This window comes from Narcine bancroftii, chromosome 1, assembly GCF_036971445.1.
Source record: "Narcine bancroftii isolate sNarBan1 chromosome 1, sNarBan1.hap1, whole genome shotgun sequence".
Classification (NCBI taxonomy): Eukaryota; Metazoa; Chordata; class Chondrichthyes; order Torpediniformes; family Narcinidae; genus Narcine; species Narcine bancroftii.
Genome location: NC_091469.1, coordinates 384,938,780 through 384,960,878, shown reverse-complemented (window position 1 = coordinate 384,960,878; position 22,099 = coordinate 384,938,780). Strand labels below are relative to the sequence as shown.

General features: G+C 39.0%; 2 long non-coding RNA genes across 2 annotated transcripts in view; one reads left to right on the top strand and one right to left on the bottom strand.

Annotated features, from left to right (window-relative positions):
- LOC138751373 (uncharacterized) overlaps nucleotides 1-19,424 on the top strand; it is a 38,859-nt gene extending 19,435 nt beyond the window's left edge. Inside the window, exons 3-6 of the long non-coding RNA XR_011349877.1 lie at nucleotides 550-655; nucleotides 1,782-1,846; nucleotides 12,578-12,652; nucleotides 18,090-19,424. This is a non-coding gene — a long non-coding RNA (uncharacterized lncRNA). The remainder of the gene's footprint in view (nucleotides 1-549; nucleotides 656-1,781; nucleotides 1,847-12,577; nucleotides 12,653-18,089) is intronic.
- LOC138751375 (uncharacterized) lies at nucleotides 1,039-20,504 on the bottom strand. Its single transcript, XR_011349879.1, has 3 exons — nucleotides 20,466-20,504; nucleotides 19,212-19,263; nucleotides 1,039-1,648 (listed from the first exon to the last, which is right to left on the bottom strand). It is a non-coding gene; the product is annotated as an uncharacterized lncRNA (long non-coding RNA).
- Between the last annotated feature and the right edge of the window lie 1,595 nt (nucleotides 20,505-22,099).

Sequence of the window (22,099 nt, the reverse complement as noted above, 5' to 3'; positions counted from 1 at the left end):
GCCTGTTGAAGCCCCTGTCTTGTTAAAGTGTTAATAACCCCATACGTATTACTTATCACTGAGCTGCATCCTGAGGTACAAGGGATTGGGAGTGTATGCTGAAGTCCGTCTGTGAGTGTATACATGTGCAGGAGTGTGTAGAATATAGGCGGCCAACTTGGGACTGATGTGAATGTCTATAGTTGTCTAGTGGAGTAATTAAGTATTGTTTGACATTCTCCCATTTGTCTCCTGTGTGTTCAATAAAGTTACGTGAGATTGTAACACCTGTGTCCAGACTAGTCTCTCTGTGAACCCACCGAACCTGATACTCTTCAAAACACGACAGTTGGTCATGTCTTCATCTCATATCCTGAAATCCCCAATCCCATCCCCAAACCTAATTGTTTTCTTTTTCATTTTGGCACATGCTTACATTTTGCTCATAGGATGAAGGGATCAAGCCCAAATGTTTGTGATGTATCTTTACCTTTGCTATATAAACGATATTGTTTGACCTGCTGAATTTCTCCAGCATTTGTGTTTTTACCTTCATCACGGTGTCTGCAGACTTTCGTGTTTTACCCAAATCTAATTGAGTGATTGACTACATCAATTCCAAAACTTCCACCAATGGAATGGTATCAATGGTTTTAACATGGCAGTTAAACATGAGGTGAGTAATATTTTTTATCATTCATGAGAACATTGGGAGCTGTTTGACCAGTAGACAGTTGTAAGGCAGCCAGTCAGGTTTTTAATTGTCAGAAGAGTCACCCTTTCAATTGGGAGAAAGCCAAGAATCTAGGTAACTCCACTCCTGGGTTGTATAAGACTGATAAAACAGTCATGGAGCTTTCAGCTCCAGTTCATGGTAGTCTGAGTGAATGGAGTGTGCCTGCCTGATGCCAGGAAATAGTCAGGTGCAAACAAAAGTGCCTGATCCTCTCATGTGATTGGCGTAGCTTTATCTACAAATTAATCCTATTTTGATCCACTCAGGTAAAATCAATTTTGAGTTCATAAAATGACAGCACTGTTCAAGTTTGAAGCTGTGAAATTATAGTCATTTTTAATTTGTGTCTGTTGCCATAAAAATGCACTCAAAGATATAGAAAATATAGAAAGGCTCAATAAGAAGAGTAAACAAAAATTACTTGAAAACCATGTGATCATGGTCAGCTAAATCAGTAACAAAGATTTCTGCCCAAACTTCTCCATTAACTGGATCAATATTTTCTGGAAGTTCAAGACAAACAGTGATATGATAATAACAAAAAGTTACTTAACATCCAAAGTAACTTTATTTCTCTAATACTGCCAGAATGAAATTTGACATGTACATAAATATTATATTGCAACTGGTGACAGAAGCTCAATTTCAAAATCATAGTGTAACATTCAATGGCCAATGTGGTGAATTAAATCATTTCAAAAGGTAATGGATTATATTAGGTCTGAAAGTTGGCTATAGGATTATGCACCATGATTAAACATTAATGGGGTAACTTCATAAAATCCTTATGTTATGTTAGGTTATGTAATGCCTGTTAATCTTGTGGCGTGTATAATCTTCCCTTCATATTTTCTTTCATTGATGACTATTAATTCAGTGGATTCCTTGTGCACTTCCTTTTCCACAGACGATTGGGCCAATTTAGTAGTATGCCTATGAGATTTGAAAGAGATATCACCTGGTCAGTAATACTGTGCCAATGTTACTCAGTACTAATATAACAAGTTTATGTATGACAAACACCACCTGATGGATTATTAAGGATCATTATTTAAATGTTTTCCAGGAAACTGGCAAAAAGCAGGCTAACTTTACTCAAATTCATCTGCACATTCTCTTGGACACAAACAGGTAAGTGACAAAAGGATCTATTCCATCAGGTAACATCTTATTATGTTACAGAATTTAAACCAATAAATATTTCAGATGCCATCAAGTACCAAGTAGCCTGAGGAAATCTTTACAGCTTTTCTACATCCATCTCTTCAGTGCATTAAGTAGAACTGACTACAGAATCAATGAAAGCTTTCCTTGTGATTGCATGGTTTATCAACCACATGATTGGGGAACTGTAGACACCCGCTTTTTTGCTGCAGGCTTTCAGACATGATTTGAATTTTAAGACTGTCGTCTCATCTGTTCTAATATTATTACAAGTTTGAATTTTCAGGCACTTCAGTGATTCCACTGGTTGAGAGAATGGTTACTTTTAATTGAGAAACCCGTAGAGTTATCAATTAAACAGTGCATTTTAAATCTCTGAATGGATTTGAATAATGTTGGTGAATTTTCCATCCTTTGCTTGTATTTATTTCTGAAACTTATTAATGAGGTGTGAAAACTTTTCATACTGTGGCTTTCAAAAATGGCAGTTGTATTTGTAAGGCACAAGGGGATGGTCAAAGAATATTATCAAATTACTGACATCCAGACATAAAACAGGGCAACAGGGTTGGCGTAGCCGTTAGTGCAATGCCTTACAGCGCCAGTGATGAGGACCAGGGTTTGAATCCCACACTGTCTGTAAGGAGTTTATACGTTCTTCCTGTGTCTGCATGGTGTGGGTTTTCTCCAGGGGCTCTGGTTTCCTCCCACCATTCAAAACATACCGGGGGTGTAGGTTAATTGGGTATAAATTAGGCAGCATGAATTCGTGGGCCGAAATGGCCTGTTACCCTGCTATATGTCTAAATTTAAAAATGACAGAAATATGTTATGTGGGTAGTTAATTGCCCACTGGGAATTGCCTTAGTGAACAAATGGTAGAATCAGTGGGCAGTTGATGAGAGTGCAGGGAGAATTACATTTATTAATGAAGGATAAATGGGTGTTTAATGGTCAACATGGAGGCAGTGGGCTGAAGGGTCTGTTTCTTTGCTTCATAAACATTACTTTTTTGTTGCCATACATGAGTTTTTCAAGCTTTGTTGGGACCAAGGAAAACAGCCTCAGGACCTTCGTGATGCAACCATCATCACCCTGTACAAAAACAAAGGCGAGAAATCAGACTGCTCAAACTACAGGGGAATCACGCTGCTCTCCATTGCAGGCAAAATCTTCACTAGGATTCTCCTAAATAGAATAATACCTAGTGTCGCCGAGAATATTCTCCCAGAATCACAGTGCGGCTTTCGCGCAAACAGAGGAACTACTGACATGGTCTTTGCCCTCAGACAGCTCCAAGAAAAGTGCAGAGAACAAAACAAAGGACTCTACATCATCTTTGTTGACCTCACCAAAGCCTTCGACACCGTGAGCAGGAAAGGGCTTTGGCAAATACTAGAACGCATTGGATGCCCCCCCAAAGTTCCTCAACATGATTATCCAACTGCACGAAAACCAACAAGGTCGGGTCAGATACAGCAATGAGCTCTCTGAACCCTTCTCCATTAACAATGGCGTGAAGCAAGGCCGTGTTCTCGCACCAACCCTCTTTTCAATCTTCTTCAGCATGATGCTGAACCAAGCCATGAAAGACCTCAACAATGAAGACGCTGTTTACATCCGGTACCGCACGGATGGCAGTCTCTTCAATCTGAGGTGCCTGCAAGCTCACACCAAGACACAAGAGAAACTTGTCCGTGAACTACTCTTTGCAGACGATGCCGCTTTAGTTGCCCATTCAGAGCCAGCTCTTCAGCGCTTGACGTCCTGTTTTGCGGAAACTGCCAAAATGTTTGGCCTGGAAGTCAGCCTAAAGAAAACTGAGGTCCTCCACCATGACTACCAGCCCCCCCCACATCTCCATTGGGCACACAAAACTCAAAACGGTCAACCAGTTTACCTATCTCGGCTGCACCATTTCATCAGATGCAAGGATCGACAACGAGATAGACAACAGACTCGCCAAGGCAAATAGCGCCTTTGGAAGACTACACAAAAGAGTCTGGAAAAACAACCAACTGAAAAACCTCACAAAGATAAGCGAATACAGAGCCGTTGTCATACCCACACTCCTGTTCGGCTCCGAATCATGGGTCCTCTACCGGCATCACCTACGGCTCCTAGAACGCTTCCACCAGCGTTGTCTCCGCTCCATCCTCAACATTCATTGGAGCGCTTTCATCCCAAATGTCGAAGTACTCGAGATGGCAGAGGTCGACAGCATCGAGTCCACGCTGCTGAAGATCCAGCAGCGCTGGGTGGGTCACGTCTCCAGAATGGAGGACCATCGCCTTCCCAAGATCGTGTTATATGGCGAGCTCTCCACTGGCCACCGTGACAGAGGTGCACCAAAGAAAAGGTACAAGGACTGCCTAAAGAAATCTCTTGGTGCCTGCCACATTGACCACCGCCAGTGGGCTGATATCGCCTCAAACCCTGCATCTTGGCGCCTCACAGTTCGGCGGGCAGCAACCTCCTTTGAAGAAGACCGCAGAGCCCACCTCACTGACAAAAGGCAAAGGAGGAAAAACCCAACACCCAACCCCAACCAACCAATTTTCCCCTGCAACCGTGTCTGCCTGTCCCGCATCGGACTTGTCAGCCACAAACGAGACTGCAGCTGACGTGGACATTTACCCCCTCCATAAATCTTCGTCCGCGAAGCCAAGCCAAAGGAGATAGTACCAAATAGTTTATAAATTAATTATTGTCATGTGTGCCAAGGTAATAGTGAAAAGGGTTGATTTTAAGGGAGCATCTTAGAAATGTTGTTCAAATATCAGCAAACATTTGAATTCCTGGCCTGATAATGGAAGCAAGGTAATTAAGCTGAAGGAAGATGGGCCTCAGAACACTGTCCTAAGGAACTTTTTCAGGGCAGGAATGACCACCGCCAATCACAGCCATCTTCCTTTGCATGAGATATGATGACACTAATTGGGCTCCATGAAACTTATTGATTTCAGTTTCACTGTGGCTCCTTGATAACACACTTATTCAAACAATGCTCTGATTTCAAGAGCTAACATTCTCATCTCACCTCGGAAATCCATCTGTTCTGTTCATGTTAGGATCAAAGCTGAAATGAGGTCTGGAGCAAAGGAGTTCTGGCACGGACCAAACTGAACATTGTTGAACAGGTTATTGGTGAACAAGTGCCACTTCATAGCACTGTTCCATACCTTTACTAATGATTAGTAACAGAGTAATTGGAGGCTATATAACTGAACTGGATTTGTTTTTTTTGTGAATAAGACAGCTGAGTAGTATTCAATATTGTTGATTTAATGCCATTGTTGTAACTGTATTGGAAAAGCTATGAGAGAAGTTCAGCTATTTCTGGACTGTAAGTCTACATGACTACAGCAGGTATGTTTTGTGATCCCATTGTCTTTACTGCAATCAGTGTCCTCACCTGTCTCGTGTTTTAATGTGTAGTAACTTGAATTGGGTGAAACCTGATGTCTGTAATATTGAGGTTCTCAGGAGGAAACTGAGATGGATCATTCATTTGACACTTCTGACTGAAAATGGTTAGATTCCATCAGATCGTCTCTAGCCCTGACAGTAAGAATCTTCTTACCAATGTCATTCACTACATTTTCCACTCACTTCAATATAATGTTGGCAATTCCAGTGTAATGCCAATATTAAGAAATCCAATAATTTTCTTAAGAGACAAAACACATGACTTTTTTTTATTGCCTATAATTATGAAGAAGTATTATCTAATCACGGATGTGGGTATGTTCCACCTCTAGATGAGGCAAAATTAAAGGTTTGAAATTTAATCTTTTCATCTTGGAATTAAAAATCTTTCCTGTTATAGTGAGTTCGCTTACTTTATTACAGTTGTATCATTGCTATGCATCTACCCTTTTTGAATGTATTTCTATATAAAAATCTAATAAAAATATTGAAAAAGAAAAGAAATTTAATCTTGTAGTAATTGTAAAATATGTGCTAGTGGCAGAAATGAGAAATATATATATTCTGCTTTTTAAAATATTTTTATTGAGTTTAACATATAAATCCTACATACAATGACATCTAATAAAACAAATAACAGGTCATATTATATGCATATCACAAATTAATATAAATGTAAATTGAAAACCTATCCATATTTGTTTATTTGACAATATTTCTAAAAAATATTTCTGGATAGAAAATATGTAAACCACTGTAGACAATCCCTTGACAAAGGGTAAATTCTGTCTAATATAATGATATGATCTATGACACCCAATTTTAAACCCATATTTAACAAGTTAATCTAAAATAAAGGAATAAAAAGAAAAGAAAGCAAAAAAAAACCCTAAAACTAAATCTATTCTATCCCATCCCTTTAATCAAATTTGCCTTGTGGAAAAGGATGCAAAGATATGGATCATATAGCGACCTTCAGAAACTGGACAGAGTATCACCAGAACATCCAAAAGTCTTAATTCTTCCAATCATTATAATATTCTATGATTGGGCCCCACATCTTTTCAAATTGAAACTTTCTATCATTCATGTTGGATCTAATTTTCACTAAGCTTAAATAGGACATTACATCATGTAACCAATGTTTAGGGGGTAGGTGAAGAGTCATCTTTCCAGTTCAATAAAATTGCTCATCTGGCTATCCAATTCATGAGAAAAACCAAACAAGGCAATTAAAGGGCACAGTTCTATTTAATGTTAAATATTTTAAATCCTACACAACCTAAAATTAACAAAAATTGCCAGAAGTGCAAGCAATTCAGCAATTGAAGGATAAACTTGATTATTAGTTAAATTAGTTAACTGACCGTTGTCTTATTCAAGACTTCGATGATGCAAAAATTTTAGAGATCTGATTTTTTTTGTTTCAGCTGTTTTCTTGGAGTTCCTTTTTCATAATCAATTAATAAAAGGAAACAAAATCAGTGGTGTTGTGGACAGCAAGGAAAATTGTCTAAGAATACAGTTTGATCTAGATCAGATGGAAAGTTGGGTGGATCATTGACAGATGAAACTTAATCCTGATTAATGTGAGGTCATATATTTTGGGAGGTCAAAAGATGTATCGAGTAAAAAGGATAAACAGAGGGACTTTTCTTGAGACTGCCACATCTCTAGTTAGACTTAAGACCATACTGGATAATTATTGGAAAGACTATATATAAAATAAACTGGGACAAGAGTGAGATTTTAACTTCAGGCAAAGGAGACTATACCCAAAATCAATATGGCAATCAGTTTAATTAGGTTAAATCTGATATGAAGTATTTGGGGATTAAATTTAATAGTAATTTGAATGATCTATGCCGCTTTAGTTGCCCATTCAGAGCCAGCTCTTCAGCGCTTGACGTCCTGCTTTGCGGAAACTGCCAAAATGTTTGGCCTGGAAGTCAGCCTGAAGAAAACTGAGGTCCTCCATCAGCCAGCTCCCCACCATGACTACCAGCCCCCCCACATCTCCATCGGGCACACAAAACTCAAAACGGTCAACCAGTTTACCTATCTCGGCTGCACCATTTCATCAGATGCAAGGATCGACAATGAGATAGACAACAGACTCGCCAAGGCAAATAGCGCCTTTGGAAGACTACACAAAAGAGTCTGGAAAAACAACCAACTGAAAAACCTCACAAAGATAAGCGTATACAGAGCCGTTGTCATACCCACACTCCTGTTCGGCTCCGAATCATAGGTCCTCTACCGGCACCACCTACGGCTCCTAGAACGCTTCCACCAGCGTTGTCTCCGCTCCATCCTCAACATCCATTGGAGCGCTTACATCCCTAACGTCGAAGTACTCGAGATGGCAGAGGTCGACAGCATCGAGTCCACGCTGCTGAAGATCCAGCTGCGCTGGGTGGGTCACGTCTCCAGAATGGAGGACCATCGCCTTCCCAAGATCGTGTTATATGGCGAGCTCTCCACTGGCCACTGTGACAGAGGTGCACCAAAGAAAAGGTACAAGGACTGCCTAAAGAAATCTCTTGGTGCCTGCCACATTGACCACCGCCAGTGGGCTGATAACGCCTCAAACCCTGCATCTTGGCGCCTCACAGTTTGGCGGGCAGCAACCTCCTTTGAAGAAGACCGCAGAGCCCACCTCACTGACAAAAGGCAAAGGAGGAAAAACCCAACACCCAACCCCAACCAACCAATTTTCCCCTGCAACCGCTGCAATCGTGTCTGCCTGTCCCGCATCGGACTTGTCAGCCACAAACGAGCCTGCAGCTGACGTGGACTTTTTACCCCCTCCATAAATCTTCATCCGTGAAGCCAAGCCAAAGAGAAAGAGACAAGATTAATTATCTCTCCTTGCTGTAGAAAATTGAGGAGGACTTACGTACATGGGTAAACCCACCCATCACATTATTGGGTAGAGTAAATTGTCTAAAAGTGAAGATAATGCTGAGTCTTAAATACTTTTTTCAATCCCCACCTATCCCACTACCTAATAGTTTTTTTTAAAATTCTGACTGGACATAGTCATTCATTCCTTTGGTCAGGTAAAGTTTCTAGAATTCCCATGGATAAATTGACCTGGGATTATAAATTGGGAGGGTTAAAATCACCAGATTTTTAAAAACATTATTTAGCTGCACAAATTTGTTTTGTTGCTGCTTTTTTAATGAGGCAATTCCTTGTCGGGCTAAAATTGGCTTACACATGGTAGAAGAGGAGATGGCAGAAGAATTTATTTATAAATGGAATTTTAAATTAATTTAAAGGAAAACAAAAAACCCATTATTGAAACATGTAATTTACATTTGAGATAAAATTAAACAATTTGTGGGATTATCCTCAAAGACGCCTCTATCTCAAAACAGTTTAAAACCCATAACTTTGGGTAATAGAATCTTGGCTACCTGGTACCAACATGGTATTGAAGATTGTGATAGTCAAAAGAGGCAATTTGTGTTTTTTGATGGACTTAAAAGTAAATATAATTTACCTAACAACACATTCTTCTGCTATCTCCAATTGCAACCTTTTTTGAGGGAAAGGTGGGGACCATTAATGGTCCAACCAATGTGAAATTCAAACATGAAAGGGGAATGCAACCAAATTCATCTCTAATATATATACTCTGATCCAAGATCAAAGCTCAAAATCTAGACTACATAGATCGAGAGAGAGAGATGGGAATCAGATTTGGAGTTTGTAATCGATCCACAAGATCAATGTGTATATACTGTGACTACCTTAATTCATTCTAGATATAGACTGATTTATTATAATTTTCTGCACCAATTATATCTCACACCTCAAAAAATACATAAAAATAAACCAGAATTTTCAAATAGGTATTTTAGGTGTGGTAAAGATGTTGGTACCTTTTTACATTCCACCTAGTTATGCATGAAATTAAGACCCTTCTGGATAGAATTGGGAGAAGTGTTGACAAAAATTGTGGGGGTGAACGTCCATCTAGAGCCAGAATTGTTTCTTCTGGGGAATTTGGCAGTTATAAAAGTTAAATTCTCCAGAAGTAAATCTAAATTTATTAAAATTGCGTTATCAATAGCCAGGAAATCTATAGCAGTAATGTGGAAATCCAGTTCCCTATTTTACATTGATCGTTGGAACATGGAAGTGCAAAGTTGTATTCCCCTTGAGAAGATTACTTAGAGTCTTAGGAATAGATATAGTACGTTCGTCAAAATTTGGCAACTTTATTTAGATTACTTAAATGCCCAGATTGTATAATTTATTTTGTTATTTGTCAATTAGTATACTCCTTATTAGAAATTTAATACTTTTAAAATTATGTGACTCTGAGATGTCAAACCCTGCTCCTGTTGCTTTTTCTTTTCTATTTTCTTTCTTTTATCTCCCTCTGTTCCCTGCTCTCTGTCCCCTTTTCTTTCGAATCTGGGAGGGGCGCTGGGAGAAGAGGGACTCTCCTTTCCTTTTTATTGTTTTTGGACCTTGTGAATGTTTTTCTTTGATTTTATGTTCAATGTATTAATTTTATATTATTAATTGAGTCCTATATCCTGTATTTTCTTAAAATTTAAATAAAATATTAAAAAATAGACTGCAACACAGGTAGATTGTGAGATAAACAAGGCATATGGCATGCTTGTCTTCACAGGTTGGGGCACAGAATATAAAAACTGGGAGGTTATGTTGTAACTTAAAGCACTGATTACACCACCATTGTATAGGATGGATGTGATTGCTCTGGAGAATGAAAGAGGAGATTCACCAAAATGTTGTGTAGGTTGGAGGAATTTAGTTATCGGATGAGATTGGATAGGCTGGGTTTAACATGAAGCCAAACAAGGCTGGGGGTTAACCTATATGAATATATAAAATTATGAGATATAGAGTAGATAGAATCTTTTATCCCATAGAAAGGCCTTCAAAAACAAGAGAGAATAGATTTAAGGTGAGAGGTAAGGTGGGGAAAGTATTTTACACCGAGAGTGTATCTGAAATGCTGTCAGAAGAGTGGAAGAATCAGACACAATCACTGTTTAAAAAGGCATTTAAATAGGCAAGGCATTGAAGGATAAGGAGCTAATGGGGGCAAATGTAATTATGTAAATGGGCAAGGAGGTCATTTTGGACATTATGGATTGAAGGCCTCACTTCCGGGCTATGCAACTCCATGACTCCATGACAGATGAATTAAACAGACATTTTTCATCAGTCCTGGCTATAGAGGATAAGAGTAACATTCCAGAAAGGACTGTAAATTAGGAGTTGCAAGGGAGCCCAGAAAAATTACAAGTAGCAGGGCAGTGATGCTGAGCAAATTGTTGGATCTTTAGGGTGACAGGTTTCTGGGTCCCAATGGATTTCATTTTCTAAAGGGAATTAACTTGTGAAATTGTTGATGGGAAAACAGGACACTGGAAGATCTCAGTGGATCAAGCAACATCTGTGGAAGCAAAAGGGGTGGTCAATATTTCATCTTGAGACTGTGCATCAGGATTGAAAGGGAAGAGAAACGATTGCCAATATATAGCAGCACAGGATTGGTGGTAGAATAGAGACTGGTTGGTGATGAGTAGCATCAGAATGAGAGGTGACAATGGGCAAATGGAACCCTGTGGGGGAGTAAATGGGTAAGTTGAACAAAATGAGAAATAAATAAGGTGGAACAGTGAGTGTGTGTGGGAGGAAAACACTAGAATATGGGTTACCTGAAACTGGAAAATTCTAATGATCATAACATTGGGTTGGAAACTATCCAATGAAATATGGATGCTGTTCTTCCAATTTGCTTTTGTTCTCTTTGTAGCAGTGGAGAAGGCCAAGAATGGGCAAGTTAACAGGAAACTTGAGATATCTGTTGTGGAAAGAACATAGGTGCTCTGCCAAATAGAAATCTGGTCTACCCTTAAGAGACATAGTCCTACAGCACAGAAATAGGCCCAATACCACAACTTGACCAAGTTATATATTCAAACTCGTCCCATTTTCCTGCATTTGACCACTTCAAAGTTCAAAGATCAAAGCTTAAAGTTCAGATTTATTGTCACAGTACATACATGATATCACATACAACCCTCAGATTATTTTCCTGCAGGCCAGGCAGAATTTCTACTTATTGGTGGTGCCAAAAACTGTATTCAAGAGAAAAGGTATATATACAAAAGAGAGAAAGGAAAGAAAATATTCAGTAATAAGCAATGTGCAAAGTAAGAGCCCTTAAATGGGTCTCTGATTGAGTTTATTGTTGAGGAGACTGATGGTGAAGGGGTAGCAATTTTCCTGAACCTGGTGTACATGTCTTGTGGCACCTATACCTTTTACCTGATGGCAGCAGGTCGTGTGGATCCTTAATGATTGCTACTGCTCTCTGACGGCAGTGTTCCATGTAGATTTTCTCAATGGTGGGGAGAATTTTTCCTGTGATGTTCTGGGTGGTGACCACTACCTTTTGAAGAGCTTTCCACTCACAGGTATTGCTACTCCTATTCCAGATTGCTAAGCAGCCAGTCAGCACACTTCCAACTATACATGTAGAAGCTTGCCAAGATTTCCGATGTAATAGTAAACCTGCACGCAGACCTGAGGAAGTAGAGGCACGATGTCAAGGAAAGCTTCTCGGAGATAGTGACTCCCAGGAATTTAAATTTGCTCACCCTCTCCACCTCTGATACCCCAATAATCACTGGATCATACATCTCTGGTTTTCCCCTCCTAAAATCCACATTCAGCTCCTTGGTGTTTGTGATATTGGGTGTGAGGTTGTTGTTAATACAACATTCAGCCAAATTTTCAATATCCCTCCTGTATGCTGTTTCTGTAATAAACCACTACCCTAGTATCAGATATAACCATAGAACAATTACAGCAGGAAACAGGCCAATATGGCCCTGCTAGTACCCTCCTCTAATCCCACTTACCAGCACTCTGCCCATATCCCTCCATCCCCCTCCCATCCATAGACTTATCCAACTCTTTCTTAAATGACAAAATTGACCCTGCCTCCACCACCTTTCCTAGAAGCCCATTCCACACAGTAACCACTCTCTCAGTAAAGAAGTTCCCCCTCATGTTACTCCTAAACCTTTACCCATCAACTTTCAACCCATGACCTCTTGTATCCATCTCTCCTACTCTCAATGGGAAAAGCCTTTCCACATCAACTCTATCTATCCCTCTCATTATCTTAAAAACCTCTATCAAATCCCCTCTCGGTCTTCTTTGTTCCAAGGAATAAAGACCTAATTTGCTCATTCTTTCCTTGTATTTCAGATGCTGAAACCCAGGCAACAGAAAATTTGTAGATGGTGTTGTTATCGTATTGAGCCTCACAGTCAAAGGTGTAAAGTGAGTAGAGTTGTTCCTTCCAAATCTTTCGTATCCATGTACCTGACTTCAGGAAGTGGAAACCAGGAGAACACAAACCAGTTCTCATCATGGGGTCAGCAGTGGAGAGGGTGAAGAACAATTTCCTGGGTGAAAACATCTCTGAAGATTTATCCTGGGGCCTTCATGTCAATGCAATCATGAAGGCTCACTAGTGGCTATGTTTTATGAGGAATTTGAGAAGATTCTGACTGGTTGCATCATTGTCTGGTACGGAGGTGGCAACACACAGGACAGGAAAAAGCTACAGAGAGTTGTGACCTCGGCCAGCACTATCATGGGCATTAGTCTTCACTCCATTAAGGACATCTACAAGAGGGATGTCTCAAGAAAGTAGTCTCTATCATCAAGGACCTCACCATCCAGGCCATTCCCTCTTCTCACTGCTACTATCACAAAGGAGGTACAGGAGCAATGTTACAAAAACAAAAACAGCTTCTTCCCCTCCACCATCATATTTCTGATGATGAACAACCACTGACACTACCTGGCAGGCTAACATAAATGACATAAATGACAATTTTTCAGAAGCTGTCAATAAAACAATTAAAACTGGAACATTTCAAAAGAACTTATTTCAACAGCCACTTATTTTCCTTTGTGCTTCAGATCAGCATTGAAAATCACCATATCAATTGGTAGTGTTACTAATTCTTTTGAATACTTTTATGCACACTATTTCTGGTCATATTAAAGTTCACCATTTTTTCCTCCTGGTTCCACATTTATAAAGGTGCATTCCATTTCTGTGCTATTCTGAGGCAGCCTTTAAAGACCACACACATGGCTGTCCCAGAACAAAGGAAATGATCTACAGCTTACACTCTGCTTGATGCAGTCAGCTATATTTGAACCTGGAAAAGGAAATTGAAACCTACATCGTGCCCTAGATTTGCATTGGAATTGGGCCTAACAAAAATTTCAGGCAAATCCCCTTTCACCTTCATCTATGCACAAAAATTCCTTTATATGCTTCTAGCTTCATTCATAAGATGAAGATCACAAGGTAAAGGAACAGAAATAGATCATTCTGCCCTTCGAGTCTGTTCTGCCTCTCCACCATGAGCTAAACCATTCTCACATCTAGTTTCAATTTTTGGTCTTTTCCCCATATCCTTTGATACCCTGACTAATTAGATTCCTATCAATCTCCTCGTTAAACTTCCCCAATAATGGGCCTCCACAGCTGTAAGTAGCAATGAGTCTCACAAATCCACAACCCTCTGGCTAAAGAAATTTTTCCTCATCTCTGTTTTAAATGGGTACCCTCTAATTCCAAGACTGTGCCCTCTTGTCCTGGACTCACCCACCAAGAGAAACATCTTATTCACATCTACTCTGTCCAATCCTTTCAGCATTCGAAATATTTCTATGGGATTCCTTCTCATTCTTTATACTCCAATGTGTATTCATTGTGTATTTGTCCAAGAGCTGATAAATGGTCCTTATATGTTAGTCCTTACATTCCAGGAATCATCTTGGCTCTGTACTTTCTCTAACATCAGTACATTCTTTTTAAGATAAGGGGCCCAAAACAGCACACAGTACTCCAAAGGAGGTCTCACCACTGCCCCATAGAGCATCATCAACACCTCCTTACTCTTATACACTATTCCTCTCGAAATGAATGCCAACATAGCATTCATTTTCTTTACTGATCTAACTTGGTGGTTAACCTTTAGGTTATCCTACACGAGGATCCCCAAGTCCCCTTGCATTTCTGAATTTTAAATTTTCTCCCCTTCTAAATAATAATCTTCCTGTTTATTTCCTCTTCCAAAATGTACAACTCTACATTTCTCAACATTGTATCTCATCTGCAATTTCTTTGCCCTCTGTTCTAAACTGTCCAAATCTCCCTGCAACCTTTTGCTTTCTTCAACACTTCCTGCTCCACCACCTATCTTGGTGTCATCTGCAAATTTAGCCACGGCACCATTTAATCCATAATCTAAATCATTGATATACATTGTAAACAGAAGGGACCACAACACTGACCATGGTGGAACACCAGTAGTAACTGGCAACCAACCAGACCAGGATTCCCTTATTTCCAGCCTTTGCTTCCTGCCCATCGGCCAATGCTCCATCCAATCTAATATCTTTGCTGTAATTCCATGGGCTCTCATCTTATTAAGTAGCTTCTTATGTGGCCCTTATCAAAGGCCTTTTGAAAATCCAAATAGACAACATTCACAGCCTCTCCTTTATCCATCCTACTTGAGATTACCTCAAAAAATTCCAGTAGGTTGGTCAGGCAGGATCTTCCCTTCAAGCAACAATTCATTCTATATGAGATTAAAAATTGGATGCAGAATTTTTAAATGCATTACTATAGTTGTGAACAATAACTTATGATGAACTATCCAACAAAAAGAAATAATATCTCACTAACAATGTCTGCACACAGCTATCATTTAACGAAAAGGCACAAAACATGCTTTGCAAAGTAAGTTGGTGGGAATCTAAGGTTTGCAATCTACCTACTCTTATTGATTTTTAATAATACCACCTAAAATAGATCTCTCTCTCTCTCTCTCTCTATTCCCCTCTCTTTCTCCATTTTCTGCTTGGTAACGGATGTACCTCTCTTTTGTGTGCCTAATCAAGTTTGGAAGAGTTTTTAAAGCAAGAGTATACCAAGGATTTGCGATTAATAAGCACATTGTGCATCAGATAAAATCTCATTGTGCATATACAGTACTGTGCATTGAGGTAAAATCTAAAATATAGAAAACACAGGTGAAATTATTATAAGTAAATTAATACATTATCACTCAAGCCACATTATTATTTTCAAATCTTGCCATTCGAAAGGAAAGCCAAATGAAGCCAGTTAGTGATTTCACACAACCGATCAACCTCATCTGAAAAAAGTTTTTCATAGTTCTGAATAAAATAAACTTGAACTTTAACAGCCAATTGTTCCTTTTAAATTCATTATTTTAACAATTTATTAAGAACCTAGATGAAGGAGTTTGCCAGTTAATTATATAGTTGCCTATCTGCACCTTAAATCTCTCTACCATCTTGGCTGCATCTCTTACCTAACAACAATCCTTCAGTGTCAGTTTAGAAATTTTCTATTGACCTTGCCTCAGAAATTTATTGATGGAGCCAAAGCCACATTTCCTCCAATCTTTACGCAGAGTGTTTTATGGCATCAGCCTGGAACAGCTTGGCTCTACCTTGTTTGGAGAGTCCTGTCAGAGAAAACGGCTTCTCTCAAATGTAAACTTCCACTATCTTAAACATTTCATTTAATCATCCTCTAATCTTCCATTCTCAAGAAATATAAAGCTCAATTCACAGTTTAATCATCTGAATTATATGTTATTTTTAATGTCTATATTCAAATACCTGGCTTTTTTTTAGTTTGTGGAGACTATAAGTTTATCTTTTCTGCTGCTCAGCAAAAATATTCCAGTTTACAATTTCCTGATGGCAAAGCTCAGATGCAGAAAAAGAGATATTTTCATGAGAACTTGCCCATGGAGTTCATGCCGAATTAATGCATTCTAGCTGCTTTAAGAAGGCAGTTTTTTTTTAAACCATTGTCAACATTTACGGAGGTAAATCAGTTATTTTTATGGTGTTGCAAAGGGTGGAGGTGGGGAATAGGTGTTAAAATTAAGCTCTTGTAATTTTTTACATATTTTAAGATTATAATTTACATCTTTACTTTTAAAATAATGTTTCAAAATAATATTTACACATCTGCAAGATTGGTAGAATTCAGTATGATTTGCTCAAATACCACATCAAATCCAGACCAAGGGAGAGCCACGTTTAAATGTGGAAATTTAAATGTCAGAAGCAAGGATGTACTACTTGGCAATAGCTTCACTAAAAGCTGCATTTACCTGCCCTGGTATATACAAATTAAATCCAACACCACAAGGTATTCACTTCTTTCCAGTTGAAGTAGCTTTCAAAAATGTGGTCAACAATAATCTCTGTGGTACTGAGAATATATTATTGAAGTCTGGAGTTCCTGAAGGTTTTTTTTTTGTCAGAAAATTATTTAAACCTAAAGTTTATTATTTTACTTTGCTCTCCTTCATCTCTTTTCATCCATTCTTTTGTTCTTTTTCTTTCACTACCTCATTGGACACAGGGCTCTTTCTTGGTGTCTTGAAGTAGTAATTTACAATATCTTAATCTGATGATCAAAGAAATGCACACAAGAAACTTCGGGCCCTAGTACCCGCACCTCAAAAATCCAGTATAAAATTCAAGCTGTACTATTGGACGGAATAGAAACAGGCCTTCAATCCACCACGTCCATATTAATTAAATTTCACTGCATTAGTTCCATTCTCCTCCATTCAAAAAATTGGCCAAATGCCTCTTAAATATTGTTACTGTTCTCACCTCCACCACCTCCTCTAACAGCTCATTTCAGATATCAAGTACCCCTTGTGTACAAAATTACCCCTCAGGTCTCCTTTAACCCTCTTTCCGTACATTTTAAATGTACACTTCTAATTTTAAACATCTTTGCCATGGCAAACTGGCTATGCCTCAAATTTTATGTTCCTTATATACTGATATGTACCATAATTCTGTTCCACGTGAATGCATAAACTATCATATGACACATTTAGAAGTACTGGCCATTATCTCCAGTGTCCAGTACCTTAACCTGTGTGTTACTCCTCAATAAACTGATAAGGATATGATTGCACTAGAGAGAGTACAGTGTTTTCCTTGAAGCAGAGAAGACTGACATGGGACCTGTTGAGGAAATAAAATTGTGAGGGTGAAGTAGAATCAAGGAAACATATCCCCAGAGCAGCGGTGTCTAAAACTAGAGGGCATAGGATTAGAGTAAAGGAGTAGGAGGTTGGAGAAAATCTGAGTAAAACCATTTTCATCCAGAGCATGGTCGGAAGCACCAAGGTTCAGAGGGGTTTGGACCAACAGCTAATAAATGACATTTGTGTTGCTACATAACAAAATAAGCGCAGCAAAAACTGCAGATTCTGGAAATCTGAAATAAAAGCACAAAATGTTGGAGCCTCACAGCTAGTCCAGAAATCAATGGGCTTGTAATGGATGTCAGGGTTCAGCATATCCCTGAGGCGGAGACCAAGGGATACAGAAAGAGAAGGGAAAGTCAGAGATGGACCATGTGAAGATGAGAGGAGCAGCAGAAGGTGTGTATGAACGCATGATGCAGCACCACTGTAATTGTCGATGTAAGAGAAGAAGAGTTGAGGTAGTGAGTCTGAGTCAGACAGAAACAAAAATTTATTCCATGTTTCCAACAAAAAGTCAGGCATAGCTTGAGCCAGGTGAGTGCCCATAGTAGCCTGAAACCTTACATGTTTCTATTTGCACAGATGTTGCCTGGCCTGCTGAGTGTTTCCAATTTTATCTGTTTTTATTTTCACAGAGCTACATACATGGTGGTCAGCATGGACATGATGGGGTGAAGAGGCTTAATAATCTGTTTTCCATCACAATGTTGTTCTGAGAAACACAGCCCGCATAAGAGTGCTGCATCTTCTAGATTATTCTAGCAATTAGTTACAGGCTATGAAGTGAGATGAGGTAGAGAGGTGGTGTACCTGGAAAAGGAACTAAGGTTATGAAAGGCCGATATGCAAGTCAAAGAGGTTGGAAGCATTAACCACTTGCATGAATTTTAGTGACTATATATAAAATTTAAACATATTATTTATTAATGAATATCTTAACTCCTAAGGATTGTATGTTGTAAAACATTTCTTCATTGAGTTTGCAGATTAAAAATGTTTGGCCCTACATATGTCTAGATGCGAGAGGGGCAATGTGGGTTACTACAAGCTAGAACTCAAAGTATTAACATTTTTTGAATGTTAGAAAAGGTCCATTTATGGTCCAGTCTACAGTATAAAAAAAAAATGAAAATCACAGAATTACATCTTCATTTTCTAGTGTAGAATTCACATGGAAACATTTTCACCATAATCTCTGTTCAAGTCGGTCTTACACAAAGGACACCAAATCACTCAGACGATTTCATCAGTGCAAGATGCAAAACATTCCAGTGGTTCTGTTTGAAGCTTTTCCTGTCAGTAACACTGATAGGTCAGTGTAATTTCCAAACCAATGGAAGGGTGGCCCATCTCATGCAAAACATTCCATAAATCTGCATAACAGCTATTCTTTCCCTTGACACTCATGGTTGTAAGCATCCTGACGTAGCATGGGGAGTAATTATGCAAATTACTGTTAAATAGATCTGTTCACTACAAAGCTACACATTGGATGGAACTATTTCCACTGGAAAATGTGATTAAATGGAGCCTTCATTTATCAAGAGAATAGGTTTTGGTACATGATAACGGTTAAAAAATTTAGTGGAAGTCACAGCCAAGGGCACTTTCCATGTCGTGTTACCACTGCTGGGGCCACATCCTGCGAGTGCCACAAGATTTTTCTTTGTTCTGAAATTGTCTAGCACAGGATAGACAACAGGAACTAACAGTTATCTCTCCCTCCTCTTCAAAAACCCACCAGCCTGCCTACTCACGTCTGCCAGCACAGCACCCATCCAACTCGTTCCACTGTGACTCACCTTCAACCTATTAAGAAATAATCTAAAAGTGTTAGCTCAAGAATGAAATCCAAATATATTTTACCTCTCTCTCTCTCTCAAATGCACACACACACACACACACACACACACACACACACACACACACACACACACACACACACACACACACACACACACACACACACACGCTCAAACGTATTTCAGATCACAAAGTATAATTTTAGCATCTTCAAAAATCAGTCACAATATCAATTGCCAGTGTTAATTAGGGACCTTCCCCAAACCATATACAGGCCTGCTTGCTTTGATTCCTCAGAGAATTGTGGTGGCACAATTGCAGCACCTTCTTTCCCCTTTGACATTTTGTTTTAGTTCATTTCTAAAAGATGGGTTAAGGAATCTTCACTGCTCCATAGTTTCTTCTAATTCTCTTAAAATTAGCAATAATTAGAAGTTTATTTGTCATTGAGAAGGTTTCTTCTGTGGGCACTTTCATTTGTTGTGAATATTGCACTTTCTATCATTGATTTTGCACACTTGCTTTGAAAAAGAATGCTATTTTCCTGAAAGCTAATGCACAAAAGGCCTTCTCTCACCAATAGCTAAACCTAGATGGTGCAATCAGTGCATTAAGGATTCCCATGTGCTTGGTGTACTCTAGTTCTCACTAGATAATAATCCAGGGTGAGAGATTTTTACATATTTATCTGCTGATCCATCTATGTCAACTGAGCTAAAGTTTCTATTTGTAACAACATATCTTCAACCATGCGGCATTGGTCTTCCTATTGTCTTTTTATTGTCATGTGTGGCCCTTCGTGTGTGTGTGTGTGTGTGTGTGTGTGTGTGTGTGTGTGTGTGTGTGTGTGTGTGTGTGTGTGTGTGTGTGTGTGTGTGTGTGTGTGGGTGTGTGGGGGGGGGGGGGGGGAATGAGGCTGACCCCAAAAGAAGGGCGAGATATAGGTTATTGTTTGGGTTGGAGATACTTCAAAGTCAGGGGAAATGGCGTTAATTTGATAACTGCAATGTTGATAAGGAAGTTGTCATATTATCCATACAAATCAATTGAGGATAATGTTGTTTCTGCTTTGTCAACTGTTTTTGACATCAATACATTTTGAACACCAGTTACAATCTATAATTCATTATAAAATGGTTCTTTTTCAATCCATAGAGCTGCATAAAACCATAAAGTGCAGGACTATATGATAAGGGAAGCTAACTTACCTCAGCTGAAACTCCTATATCTTTTCTGCAATTGCTCCCTGGAAAAAAAAATTCAGCTTTTAAAAATTCAATATTCTGAACAACATATATTTTTGATAAAATCCTAGAAAACTGGCAACTTAGATATTATTGATGTTGTTTGTGGAAACTTGTTTGTGTGTAAGTTAGCTACTGAATATTCTACCTTACAAGTGATTGTACTTTTAAAGTACTTAATTGGCTTGAGATTTCCAAGGGCATGAAAAATCATCTAAGTTTTTAGATATTAAAAATGTATCTTCCTTTGTGATTAAGTCCCCAGTGAAGCCTGTGATGAAGTGCACTGGGCAAGGAGATTCAAGCTGTTCCCTTCTTCCCACGTTGTCAAAAGGGGTTTTACCTCATTCACTAAGAATAGCCTCTTTGACAGTTTTCAGGTGTCCTTATTAACTTCTGCATGCTCCAAGTCCATGAGAGCATACTTAAAGCAGCAGATCATTCTGTTCTGCATTGACAAGTGTTTAAGCTCAACTGGAATTTTTAAGAAGCTGAATTATAATCTTAGGCTAATTTTGTGAAGATATCATTCATTTAATTTGCTGGTCATTTTGACATTTCAGGTTTACTTTTTGACTCAAAAGCTTATTTACCTCTTTTGACATTCAATAGCAAACTTCATAACAGAAAGATATATACAGTCTGTCCAAAAGAATACATTTCATTGAGTCCTAAAATCAGAGTTAGAGGGTGGTAGGGTAAGGGTTATTTTCCAGATTGCAGGCCTGTGACCACAGTAATTGGCACTGTACTACCTCAGTATTTCATACTGGACTGCCTTCTATCAAGTTAATTATCAAGTTGGATGAAAATGCAGGCAATGTGGTTAGTAAGTTTATAGATGACACCAAAATTGATGGTAGAGCTACAACAGGATCTAGCTCAAATGGGAAAGTGGCAGATCAAATTTAACATGGTCAAATGTAAAGTGCTGCATCTTGGGAAGTTAAACCAAGACAGGTCACTAACTAGCAGGCCTTGGAGAGTGATGTGGGATAGTAAGAATTAGGAGTAGAGGTATATAGTGTATATAATGGCAACAAGTAGACAAGGTGGTGAAGAACACATTTGGCATTCTTGGTTTCACTGGTCAGGCCATTCCATGCGAAAGAAGGGACATTGTGTTACAGCTGTACAAGACATTGGCAAGCCTATGCTTGGAATAATGGGTGTAGTTCTAATCGCCTAAGTAATGGAAGGATGTGATTGAGCTTGAGAGGGTGCAGAAAAACCACTGGGATGTTATCAGTACTAGACAACTTGAGTTACAAAGAGAGGTTAGATAAGGTAGGGCTGCTTTCGCTGATGTGTAGGAAATTGGATGTCTGTAAAACCATGAGGGGCTTAGATGAGGTGAATGGTCACAGTCTTTTTTCCAGAGGAAGGAGTCCAATTTTAGAGGCAATTTATTTAAATGAATACTGAAGGATAACTTTTTCATATGGAATGAGATAGCAGATGAAGTGGTGGAGGCAGATAGAATTACAACATTTAAAATATATTTAAATGTGCCCGTGGATAGGGAGAGCTTAGAGTGATATGGGCCAATTGCAGGAACATGGCACCAGCTCAGCTAGGTGCCTTTGTGTAGTCAAGGT